This window comes from Monodelphis domestica, chromosome 8, assembly GCF_027887165.1.
Source record: "Monodelphis domestica isolate mMonDom1 chromosome 8, mMonDom1.pri, whole genome shotgun sequence".
In the NCBI taxonomy this organism is placed as follows: Eukaryota; Metazoa; Chordata; class Mammalia; order Didelphimorphia; family Didelphidae; genus Monodelphis; species Monodelphis domestica.
Genome location: NC_077234.1, coordinates 31,967,536 through 31,980,786, shown reverse-complemented (window position 1 = coordinate 31,980,786; position 13,251 = coordinate 31,967,536).

Here is a 13,251-nt window from a genome sequence, read left to right as displayed (position 1 = left end):
AAAATAAAATGACACTTAATAGAGACATTTGGGCTCAAAAAATCAATGGCTTCAGTACAAAATGGAGGCTGACCATTGTAGAAAATGACTCATGTAAGACCTAGATGTTTTAATAAATTGCAGAAGGAATCAATAGTTTTTCAGAAAGGCATTTGTCCTTCTTGTCAACTTTATGAACAAGATGGAGAGATATGGGCCAGAGGATAGTAGAGATATCAAACAGGATAAATGAACAGACCCAAAAAGCAATCAAGAATGGGTCTTGGGATCATAGCTTTAGTTTTAGATTGGGCCTTAAAGATTATATATTCTAACTACCTCATTGTACAGGTTAAAGGTGACTGGGCAAAGCACCAAACCTCTTTTTACCTCTGATCCCTTAAGGAAATAAAAACACATTTCATCAATCAAACAATCAGAACTGAATGTATCTAGGTTCTGTACAATTCCTTGGATCAATCAAAGCCATTGTGTGGGTGAAACTTGGACATGAATTAAACAACTTGTATAAAATGAAGATGCTATCTCGGAAAGGGCCTAAGAGAGAGATTCTCAGTATCAGGATACCAAAGGCTGGAGCAAACATGGCATTTCCCACATGCCTTTGAGGAGCAAAGACAGGATCGAATTTTGGCCAAGAAGGGAGATGTCAAAGAGAGTTATTGGCTCTACAGGCATCTCAGAGGATTTGGACGGAGGGAAGTCACAAGAAAAAGGCCAGTTCATTCCTCAGCTTCTCCCAATGTCTCTCTACCCACAAATCTTAAAATATAATCTGCTGTTCCATTACCCAAAGACTCCAGTAAATTGAATTTTCCCTCAGTCACAAATAAGCCAGAAGTTTATTAGAGTTAGAGCAAGAATATTGGTGGTCCAGTTTCCCAGCCATGCATGGCTAGGTAATCAGATTTTCTCCAATTTCACAGCTGAATAAACTTTGTTTAGAAGACAAAATTTGGGCTCGGTACATAATTGAATATAAAGGGGACCGAGCTAGCCCCAGAACTGAGTCAAAAAATGGAATCAGTGTGGCTCATTCAATTCCCACAATTCACTTGCAGTCCTAATCCCCTCAAATCTTTCCACAATCTCTGAAGAATTAAAAATGAGTGTTATCTCGAGCAAGCAGCTAGATGGCTGCTAAATACAGTGCTAGATCTGTAGTCAGGAAGATCAAATCTGGCCTCAGATACTAGCTGTATGACTTTGGGCAAGTCACTTAACCTCTAATTTGCTTTAATGCACTGGAGAAGGAAATGACATTCCAGTATCTTGACCAAGAAAACCTCATGGACAGACTGGTCCCTGGAGTCATGAAGAGTCAGACATGACTGGATGAACAGGAATAAAATTACTCAGGGAGAAATGAGGAGGCTACGACGCTTTACAAATAAGGAACGAAGAAGAAGAAAGGTAAAGGATTTCATCAGAGTATAAGTAATCAAACAACTAGATGGGCTGGCCACAATGGTGAGAGCAAAGGATAAATGGCGGACAAGCCATGCGTTCCATTGGTATCCTCTCCATCGTGTTGAATAGCAAACTTATGGGAGTGGATGGACAAGAGTCACACGGGATGGGCAGACATGGGGGGGGCAGTCTGTCCTGTTGGAGGGCACAGCAACATAGATAAGATCACAGACCCAGCTGAATACTGAAAGTAATAAAAAGCCACAGTCCCAAAGGATTTGTGATGAGACACACTATCCACCTCCAGCCTTAAAAGGCATTTATTTGGGCTCAGAGGGCAGACATGACTCATGCAGGAAATTATTTTGCTTGATTATACATATTTGTAATGGGTTTAATTTTCTTGCTTTCAATGGAAAATTGAAATAAAAAACAGAATTGAATTTTTTAAAAAACGTAATAAGTAAACATTTTTAAACGTAGAATAAAAAAACCTTAAAATTAAAAAGTAAACAACTTAGAATGACCCCCTCCTGGAAGAAGTAGCTTCCTCATTTCTGGATGTGAGGACTAAAGAACCTCTTAGTGATGATATTCATGGTATAAGTCACATTAGATAGTTCCTGAAATTCTGCCAAGAAATCTGGAATTCCACAAATCTTACATTGTACATCAGAAAGTCGCATCGAATCACATGATCATAAATTTGTCATCATCTATTCCAAAGCCTTCATTTTATAGATAAGGAGGCCTGGAAAAGTCAAGAGACTTGCCCAAAGTCACCTAGCTGGTATCCAGAATGAGGTTATTCTCCATGCAGCTTGGTGACACTACAGTGGATAGAGCATTGTACTTGGGAGTCAGAAAGGTCTGAGTTAAAAGTGACCTTGGACACTTAATAGCTGTGTGACCTTGGGCAAGTAACTTACTTTCTGTCTTCCTAATAATAGCACCTACCTCTCAGGGTTATCGTGTTTGAGGATCCAAGGAGATAATATTTATAAAGCATTTAGCACTATGCCTTGCACACAGCTGTTGTTTTGCCATTTTTCAGTTATATCTGACTCTTCATGACCCTATTTGAGGTTTTCTTATCAGAGAGACTGGAATGGTTTGCCATTTCCTTCTCTGACTCATTTTACAGATGAGGAAACTGAGGCAACCAGGGTTAAATGTGCTGTGCAGGGTCACAACTTAGGATGCTGAATCTTTCTGACATTAGGACTAGCACTCTAACCACTGCATTTATTCTGAATATTTCTTGTATTGATTTATATATATCTTATCTTCTCACACTGAATATAAACTCTTTGAGGCAAAGGAGAGGTTCACTTTTGTCTAGCACCCAAGAGTTGGTAAATAAATACCTGGAGGTTGATGAACTGATTTCTCCTCCCCAAATCTGCCAATCAGTTTAGCTGCTGCTGAGAAAATTTGAAACCTAATTTGAAACCTCTGAGAATTCCTTTTCAGACTTCGACCAACACGTTTCAACATTTTGAACAACATGAACAATTTCCCCTATTTCTGTCAAGGGTGCTGTCATGACTAAATATGCAGAACAAGACGCACATCTTTTTTATGAGGTCAATCTGGGAATTTGGGCTTGGACCTGCATATTTGATGCAACAAGTTTTTTTCCTCTTATTTCCAATGGGCGAAAGAAAGGTGGGAAAGATAAAAAATGATTGCTTTAAAGATACCATCTCAATGTTATCTTGAACTCTTTACTCAGCATCATCCCCACCATATCTAAACAGTTGCCAAATGCTGTAGATTCTACCTCAATATTTCTAGTGTCTGTTCCATTCTCTCCACTCTCTGCCCCCCACCTTGGTGACCTCTCACCTAAGCTACTGCAATGGCCTTTTCATTGTCCTTTGGGCTCTCCAATCCATGTTCCAAAGCTACCCCCATTATGCTCCCAAAGCCCAGGAATGCTATCCCCACTCCACGACAAGCACCAGTGGCTTCTCACATAGAAGGGGGCACTTAAGCTAAACTTTGAAGAAAATTAATGGATTTTAAGAGGCAGAGGAGAAAAGGGGGTATACTTCAGGTAGCTCATAGGTCATTTTTGTTGGACAAAAGGGTCAGTGAATGGTAATCCTGTGTACTAAGTTTAGAGCTAGACTGTGATCAGCTTTAAAAGCGAAATAGAGAGGGCAACTATGGGGTACAGTGGATGGAGAGCCAAGCCTAGAGTTGGGAAGTCCTGGGTTCAAAGTTCAGATACTTCCTAGCTGTGTGATTCTTGGTAAGTCATTTAATGGCTAGTGCCTAGCCTTTACCTCTCTTGTACCTTGGAACTGAAACACAGTATTATAGATTCTAAGATGGGAGATAAGGGTTAAAAAAAAAAAGCCGAACAGAAAAGTTTATATTTGATTCTGGAGGAGAGAGGGAGACAATTAATCATTTAATAAACATTTATTAAGTGTCTTCTATGTACTGGGGATGCAAATACAAATTGTTGTTCATCCTTCATTTTTAGAGGGCTGATGACATCATGAGGTGATATCTTGACTTGTGAATGAATTGGATGTAAGTGTGGGAGAGCTGAACAACAACTCACTGTCTCTTCCAATGTCAGCAAAGTCCAGTGACAGGTCAAAAGTCAAGATGACTGACAATGTCCCAGAATGCAGTGGATGAACTTGACATCTTTGATGTCTGACCAAGCTCTAAGTACTCTACAATGCCTGCTTCTGCTGTCTTCATGGCCATTGGAACAAATTGTTCTCTTCTATCTTTCTGACAGGGGAAATCTTCACATAGTTGGGGTAGAAATTCCCCTAACTCAGCAACAAGTGACCCCCTCAACCTGGTTTAGCCTACCCATCAAGATGGTTTACTTACAATAGCACCCTTTATGTCTAAATCATATTTCCATTTTGACCTCATCTCGGTATACTAGGTGTGATGTTGGTCTATGTCTATTTTTTGCCAAACAGTTTTCCTGTTGTGCCAGAAATTTTATCAAATGTTGGGTCCCTAAAGTTGGATCTTTGGGTTTACCAAATACTAAATTACTATGGTCATTTACTACTGCATAGTATACCTAATCTATTCCACTGATCTATCATTTACATGCTACAGCTTCTTGGAGCAAGAAATTTTTTTCCCCTTAAGAGCTTTCTATTCATATTTTTGGATTATTTTTCTATTGAGAAATGATACTTATTAAAATTTAATAAATTACTTATGACTGTCAGACTTTTCCTTTTCTAATTTTAATATCATTGATTTTGTTGGAGCAAAAATTTTTTAAATTTTATATAATTGATATTTTCCATTTTTATATCTTGTGATCCTCTCTGTCCTTTATTTGGCCAAGAATTTCCATTTAATCCATAGTAAATCCATGTAAAAGGAATCACCTTTTTGTTCCTCTTTTTTTTTTAAATAATATGATCTTTTAAATATAAGTAGGACATCTATTTGAAGCTTATTGTACTACTTGGTGGTGCTTTTTAAAACCTACTTTCTCCTAAAATGCTTTTCCTTTTTCTCAGGAGTCATTTTCTGGACACTTAAATTTTTGAATTAATTAATCAATTTAGAACATTATTCCTTGGTAACAATAATCACATTATTTCCCTCCCTCCCCTCCACCCAGCCTTCCCATTGACGCTCAGTTCCACTGGGTATTACTTGAGTCCTTGATCAGAACCTATTTCCATGTTGTTGTTTACAGTAGGATGTTCATTCAGAGTCTACATCCCCAACCATATCCTTTCAACCCATGTAATTAAGAAGTTGTTTCTCTGCCAATCAGGGTCACACAAGACCTTGCAAGTTCTACGCTGAATGATCGTAAGGCATGGAACATGATCTTCAGAAAGGCAAGAGAGCTGGGTCTCCAACCAAGAATCAGCTACCCAGCAAAACTGACTATATACTTCCAAGGGAAAGTATGGGCATTCAACAAAATAGAAGACTTCCAACTTTTTGCAAAGAAAAGACCAGAGCTCTGTGGAAAGTTTGATACCGAAAATCAAAGAGCAAGGAATACCTGAAAAGGTAAATATTAAGGAAAGGGGAAAAATGTTACCTTCTTTTACTCAAACTCTCTTCTATAAGGACTACATTTATATCAACCTATGTATACTAATATGTGGGGAAAATGTAATGTATAAATAGGGGGTAAAGAAAGACCAAATAGAATAATGGTTCTCACACAAAGATTCACAGGGGAAGGGGAGGGGAAGAAAACTCCTATAAGAAGGAGAGGAAGGGGGGGGGGTTTACTTAAACCTCAATCTCAGGGAAATCAACTCTGAGAGGGAAAAACATCCAGATCCATTGGGATCTTGAATTCTATCTTACCCAACAAGGGTAAGGATTAGGGAAAACCAAGGGGGGGAGGGGGAGAGGGAGAACAAAAAGGGAGGGAAAGAGAGGGGGGAGGGGGAGGGAACAAAAAGGGAGGGACTAAAAAGGGAAACATCAAGGGAGGGGACAAGGGGGACTGATTCAAAGTAAATCACTGGACTAAAAGGTAGAGCCGAAGAAGAAAAGGTTAGAATTAGGGAAGGCAATCAAAATGCCAGGGAGTCCACAAATGACAATCATAACTTTGAACGTGAATGGGATGAACTCACCCATAAAACGTAGACGAATAGCTGAATGGATTAGAATCCAAAACCCTACCATATGTTGTCTTCAAGAAACACACATGAGGCGGGTTGACACCCACAAGGTCAGAATTAAAGGATGGAGTAAGACCTTCTGGGCCTCAACTGATAGAAAGAAGGCAGGAGTGGTAATCATGATATCTGATAAAGCCAATGCAAAAATAGACCTGATCAAAAGGGATAGGGAAGGTAATTATATTTTGTTAAAAGGGACTCTAGACAATGAGGAAATATCATTAATCAACATGTATGCACCAAATAATATAGCACCCAAATTTCTAATGGAGAAACTAGGAGAATTGAAGGAAGAAATAGACAATAAAACCATACTAGTGGGAGACTTAAACCAACCATTATCAAATTTAGATAAATCAAATCAAAAAATAAATAAGAAAGAGGTAAAAGAAGTGAATGAAATCTTAGAAAAATTAGAATTAATAGACATATGGAGAAAAATAAATAGGGATAAAAAGGAATACACCTTCTTCTCAGCACCACATGGCACATTCACAAAAATTGACCATACATTAGGTCACAGAAACATAGCACACAAATGCAAAAAAGCAGAAATAATGAATGCAGCCTTCTCAGATCACAAGGCAATAAAAATAAAGATTAGTAATGGTACATGGAAAACCAAATCTAAAACCAATTGGAAATTAAACAATATGATACTCCAAAACCGTTTAGCTAAAGAAGAAATCATAGAAACAATTAATAATTTCATCAAGGAAAATGACAATGGCGAAACATCCTTTCAAACCTTTTGGGATGCAGCCAAAGCGGTAATCAGAGGCAAATTCATATCCCTGAAAGCTCATATTAACAAACAAGGGAGAGCAGAGATCAATCAATTGGAAATGCAATTGAAAAAACTCGAAAGCGATCAAATTAAAAACCCCCAGCAGAAAACCAAATTAGAAATCCTAAAAATTAAGGGAGAAATTAATAAAATCGAAAGTGATAGAACTATTGATTTAATAAATAAGACAAGAAGCTGGTACTTTGAAAAAACAAACAAAATAGACAAAGTACTGGTCAATCTAATTTAAAAAAGGAAGGAAGAAAAGCAAATTCACAGCATTAAAGATGAAAAGGGGGACAGCACCTCCAATGAGGAGGAAATTAAGGCAATCATTAGAAATTACTTTGCCCAATTATATGGCAATAAATACACCAATTTAGGAGAAATGGATGAATATATACAAAAATACAAACTGCCTAGACTAACAGAAGAGGAAATAGAATTCTTAAATAATCCCATATCAGAAATTGAAATCCATCAAGCCATCAAAGAACTTCCTAAGAAAAAATCCCCAGGGCCTGATGGATTCACCTGTGAATTCTATCAAACATTCAGAGAACAGTTAACCCCAATACTATACAAACTATTTGACATAATAAGCAAAGAGGGAGTTCTACCAAACTCCTTTTACGACACAAACATGGTACTGATTCCAAAACCAGGCAGGTCAAAAACAGAGAAAGAAAACTATAGACCAATCTCCCTAATGAATATAGATGCAAAAATTTTAAATAGGATACTAGCAAAAAGACTCCAGCAAGTGATCAGAAGGATCATTCACCATGATCAAGTAGGATTCATACCAGGGATGCAGGGCTGGTTCAACATTAGGAAAACCATCCACATAATTGACCACATCAACAAGCAAACTAGCAAGAACCACATGATTATCTCAATAGATGCAGAAAAAGCCTTTGATAAAATACAACACCCATTCCTATTAAAAACACTAGAAAGCATAGGAATAGAAGGGTCATTCCTAAAAATAATAAACAGTATATATCTAAAACCAACAGCTAATATCATCTGCAATGGGGATAAACTAGATGCATTCCCAATAAGATCAGGAGTGAAACAAGGATGCCCATTATCACCTCTACTATTTGACATTGTACTAGAAACACTAGCAGTAGCAATTAGAGAAGATAAAGAAATTGAAGGCATCAGAATAGGCAAGGAGGAGACCAAGTTATCACTCTTTGCGGATGACATGATGGTCTACTTAAAGAATCCTAGAGATTCAACCAAAAAGCTAATTGAAATAATCAACAACTTTAGCAAAGTTGCAGGATACAAAATAAACCCACATAAATCATCAGCTTTTCTATATATCTCCAACACAGCTCAGCAGCAAGAACTAGAAAGAGAAATCCCATTCAAAATCACCTTAGACAAAATAAAATACCTAGGAATCTATCTCCCAAGACAAACACAGGAACTATATGAACACAACTACAAAACACTCACCACACAACTAAAACTAGACTTGAACAATTGGAAAAACATTAACTGCTCATGGATAGGACGAGCCAATATAATAAAAATGACCATCCTACCCAAACTTATTTATCTATTTAGTGCCATACCCATTGAACTACCAAAATACTTCTTCACTGATTTAGAAAAAACCATAACAAAGTTCATTTGGAAGAACAAAAGATCAAGGATATCCAGGGAAATAATGAAAAAAAACACATATGATGGGGGCCTTGCAGTCCCAGACCTCAAACTATATTACAAAGCAGCAGTCATCAAAACAATTTGGTACTGGCTAAGAAACAGAAAGGAAGATCAGTGGAATAGACTGGGGGAAAACGACCTCAGCAAGACAGTATACGATAAACCCAAAGATCCCAGCTTTTGGGACAAAAATCCACTATTCGATAAAAACTGCTGGGAAAATTGGAAGACAGTGTGGGAGAGACTAGGAATAGATCAACACCTCACACCCTACACCAAGATAAATTCAAAATGGGTGAGTGACTTAAACATAAAGAAGGAAACCATAAGTAAATTGGGTAAACACAGAATAGTATACATGTCAGACCTTTGGGAGGGGAAAGGCTTTAAAACCAAGCAAGATATAGAAAGAATCACAAAATGTAAAATAAATAATTTTGACTACATCAAACTAAAAAGCTTTTGTACAAACAAAACCAATATAACTAAAATCAGAAGGGAAACAACAAATTGGGAAAAAATCTTCATAGAAACCTCTGACAAAGGTTTAATTACTCATATTTATAATGAGCTAAATCAATTGTACAAAAAATCAAGCCATTCTCCAATTGATAAATGGGCAAGGGAAATGGATAGGCAGTTCTCAGATAAAGAAATCAAAACTATTAACAAGCACATGAAGAAGTGTTCTACATCTCTTATAATCAGAGAGATGCAAATCAAAACAACTCTGAGGTATCACCTCACACCTAGCAGGTTGGCTAACATAACAGCAAAGGAAAGTAATGAATGCTGGAGGGGATGTGGCAAAGTAGGGACATTAATTCATTGCTGGTGGAGTTGTGAACTGATCCAACCATTCTGGAGGGCAATTTGGAACTATGCCCAAAGGGCGACAAAAGAATATCTACCCTTTGACCCAGCCATAGCACTGCTGGGTCTGTACCCCAAAGAGATAATGGACACAAAGACTTGTACAAAAATATTCATAGCTGCGCTCTTTGTGGTGGCCCAAAACTGGAAAACAAGGGGATGCCCATCAATTGGGGAATGGCTGAACAAACTGTGGTATATGTTGGTGATGGAATACTATTGTGCTCAAAGGAATAATAAAGTGGAGAAGTTCCATGGAGACTGGAACAACCTCCAGGAAGTGATGCAGAGCGAGAGGAGCAGAACCAGGAGAACATTGTACACAGAGACTAATACACTGTGGTATAATCGAACGTAATGGACTTCTCCATTAGGGGCGGTGTAATGTCCCTGAACAACTTTCAGGGATCCAGGAGAAAAAAAAAACACCATTCATAAGCAAAGGATAAACTATGGGAGTGGAAACACCGAGAAAAAGCAACTGCCTGAATACAGAGGTTGAGGGGACATGACAGAGGACAGACTTTAAATGAACACTCTAATGCAAATACTATCAACAAAGCAATGGGTTCAAATCAAGAAAACATCTAATGCCCAGTGGACTTACGCGTCGGCTATGGGGGGTGGGGGGGAGGAAAAGAAAATGATCTATGTCTTTAACGAATAATGCTTGGAAATGATCAAATAAAATATATTTAAAAAAAAAAAAAGAAATGCAGAAGGAAAACATTTGATTTATCACTTGTTCATATGGTATATGTTTTGGGGTTTTGGTTTTAAAAGACTACTCTATTACAAAAATGAATAATATGGAAATAGGTATTGAGCAATAATACTTATTAATAATAATAACTCCCAGTAGAATTTTTGTCAGCTCTGGAAGGTGGGAGGGAAAAGGAAATGGAAAGAACATAAATCATGTAACCATGGAAAAATACTTAAAATAAAAAAATTAATCTGCAAAAAAAAAAAAAAAGTTGTTTCTCTTCTGTGTTTCTACTCCCACAGTGTTTCCTCTGGATGTGGATAGTGTTCTTTCTCCTAGATTCCTCCAAGTTGTTCAGAATCACTGCATTGACACTAATGGAGAAGTCCATTATATTCAATTGTAGCACAGTGTGTCAGTCTCTGTGTATAATGATTTCCTGGTTCTGCTCCTCTCGCTCTGCATCACTTCCTGGAGGTCGTTCCAGTCTCCATGGAATTCCTGCACTTTATTATTCCTTTTAGCACAATAGTATTCCATCACCAACATATACCACAATTTGTTCAGCCATTCCCCAATTGATGGGCATCCCCTCGTTTTCCAATTTTTGGCCACCACAAAGATGCAGCTATGAATATTCTTGTACAAGTCTTTTTCCTTATTATCTCTTTGGGGTACAATCCCAGCAGTGCTATGGATGGATCAAAGGGCAGACAGTCTTTAGCACCAGTTGGGCATAGTTCCAAATTGCCCTCCTTTCTGGACACTTTAAACTGAATTAGAGACCATAATTCCTTTTAGGAAGATCCTTCTTGTTGATTTATAAGCTGATGTTCCAGTTCTTTAATTGAGTTTTCTTCCTCCTGATCTTTGTTCATTTCAGTCTTTTCCCCACTTCTCTTCCTCTATTACCCCCTTTCTGATTCCTCCTCTTTTGGTGGTACTTTCCCTGGGGGAAAACCTTAAAGCTATCTCAACGTCCTCCTGCTTTTCACAAACCTTCAAACCAAGAGACCTCTGGGGGTTCATTAGTAACCCCAGATGGATGCTGGGTTTTTCCCCTCAGGTTTCAGGGACTACCACACAGTCATGACCTTTTTACTCTTTTCCTTCGTTTTCTGGCTGAGTACTAATGCCTCTGTCCCAGTCCAACTAAGCTTCTGCTTTTTAGTTTTTCTATCAAATGGGGTAAAGGAGGTGGATGGAGTTGAGTTCTATGATAAGCCAGCCCTGCTGCTAGATTGTAGTGGGAAGGGGGTGGGGGGAATGTTCTCAGTGACTAAGTTAGAGGTTAGAGATTTATCTTCTTTGCTGTTAATCAAACCATTGCCTTTTCATGTTCTTTGTGTCCTAAACTAATGCTGAAATTGCTTTATCTCATTCATAATCCTTATTTTGGAGTAGTTTGAGAGGTCAGAAGAATTGGAGAAAATGCCTAGTCTTCCATAATGTTGGTTGTTTGACCCAAAACTCTGAAATATATTTTAGGAAATATTAATTAAAAGACAGCATGATTTTGTAGCTAGAAAACTGGCCTTGGAGTCCAATGTAGGTCTGCCTCTGACCCATATTGTCTGTGCAAAATAGAGAACATCATTTAACATGCAAACAAGAGCAAGAATTGGATAGCAGTTGAAGACCTACAAGGATACATTGGTACTAGCTGGGGCAGGTGTATGGGTGTTCAGAGAGGGCTAGCACCCTGGTGTGAGTCCTTTTCAGGGCTTTGGAGAATGGAAAAACTGCACCTGTCAATTTAAGGATAAGGGAAGAACTTATGAATAAACAAGAAACAGAGAGGATTAGAGGAAGTAAATTTGATCATTTTGATTACAAGAATTTTTTTAAAGGCTTTTGCACAAACAAAACAAATGCAGCCAAATTTAGAAAGAAAAGTGGAAAACTGGGCAAACAAATTTAAAGCAAGTTCCTCTGATAAAGGCCTAATTTCTCAGGTATATAAAGAACTGAGCTAAATTTATAAAAATAAGAGCTATTCCTCAGTTGATAAATAGGCAAAGGCTAGGAACAGACATTTTTCAGAGGAAGAAATAAAAATATTGATTGTCACATAAAAAATGCTCTAAATCACAACTGATTAGAGAAATGCAAATTCAAACTACTCTGAGATACTACCTCACATCTATCAGCTTAGCTAACATCACAAAAAGGATAATGACAAATGCTGGAGGGGATGTGAAAAAACTGGGACTGTACTATTGTACTGAATTGTGAATTGATCCAACCATTCTGGAGAATAATTTGGAACTCTACCAGAAGAGCTATAAACCCGTGCATACCCTTTGATCCAGAGCAAAAGGAAGGGCAATCTCTGCCCTCAAGGAATTTTAATTCTGTTGGAGGAAGACCACACACAAAAGTGAGCAAGGTGGGCAGTGGATGGAGAGTTGAACCTGGAATCAGGAAAATTCGAATTCAAATCTGACTTGAGAAATCAAAGTTAGTTGTATAACCCTGGCCAAGTCACTTACCCTCTGTCTCCCTCACTTTTCTCATCTGGAAAATGGAAATAATAGCAACACCTCTCTATCTTCTGGGGTTGTTGTAGGCTTTGTAAGTGTTGAAGTTCTAGATAAATGTTGGCTATTATTGCTTTTATTCAAAGGGAGTGGGGAAGATCCAGAGAAAATGAAGAAGCGTGGTGGACCTGGACTCATTCCCTAAATGGGAGCCCCAAAAGGAATTTGCCCAAGGGATAAGGGGGATGGCCTGTGGCAGAGGGATGCTGCGGGACAAGAAGGCAGCGGAGAAGAGTCCCAAGCGCATGTGGGATTCTCAGGTCTCAGAATGGATACTCCTACCACTCTTCTGCCTTGGAACCAATACACAGTGAAGATAAGTAAATAAAGCAGGCATTTTAGCCAAGTACTGGAGGAAATTGTGAGGCTCGTAGCAAACAATGTATAGAATACACTTTGTAAACCTCAAACAAAAAAATCTAATGAGAACTTCCACTGTTGTAGCATTTGAGTCTCACTGTAAGTCAAAGAAGTCACAAGTGGGCATGTCCATTTTACCGATAAAGGAAAAGAGAGGCTGGACCAGGTCTTGGAATGGGGTACCTAGAGCTGGAATGGATCCTAGAAGTCAACGAGGCCACTCCTCCCACCCCACCCCAC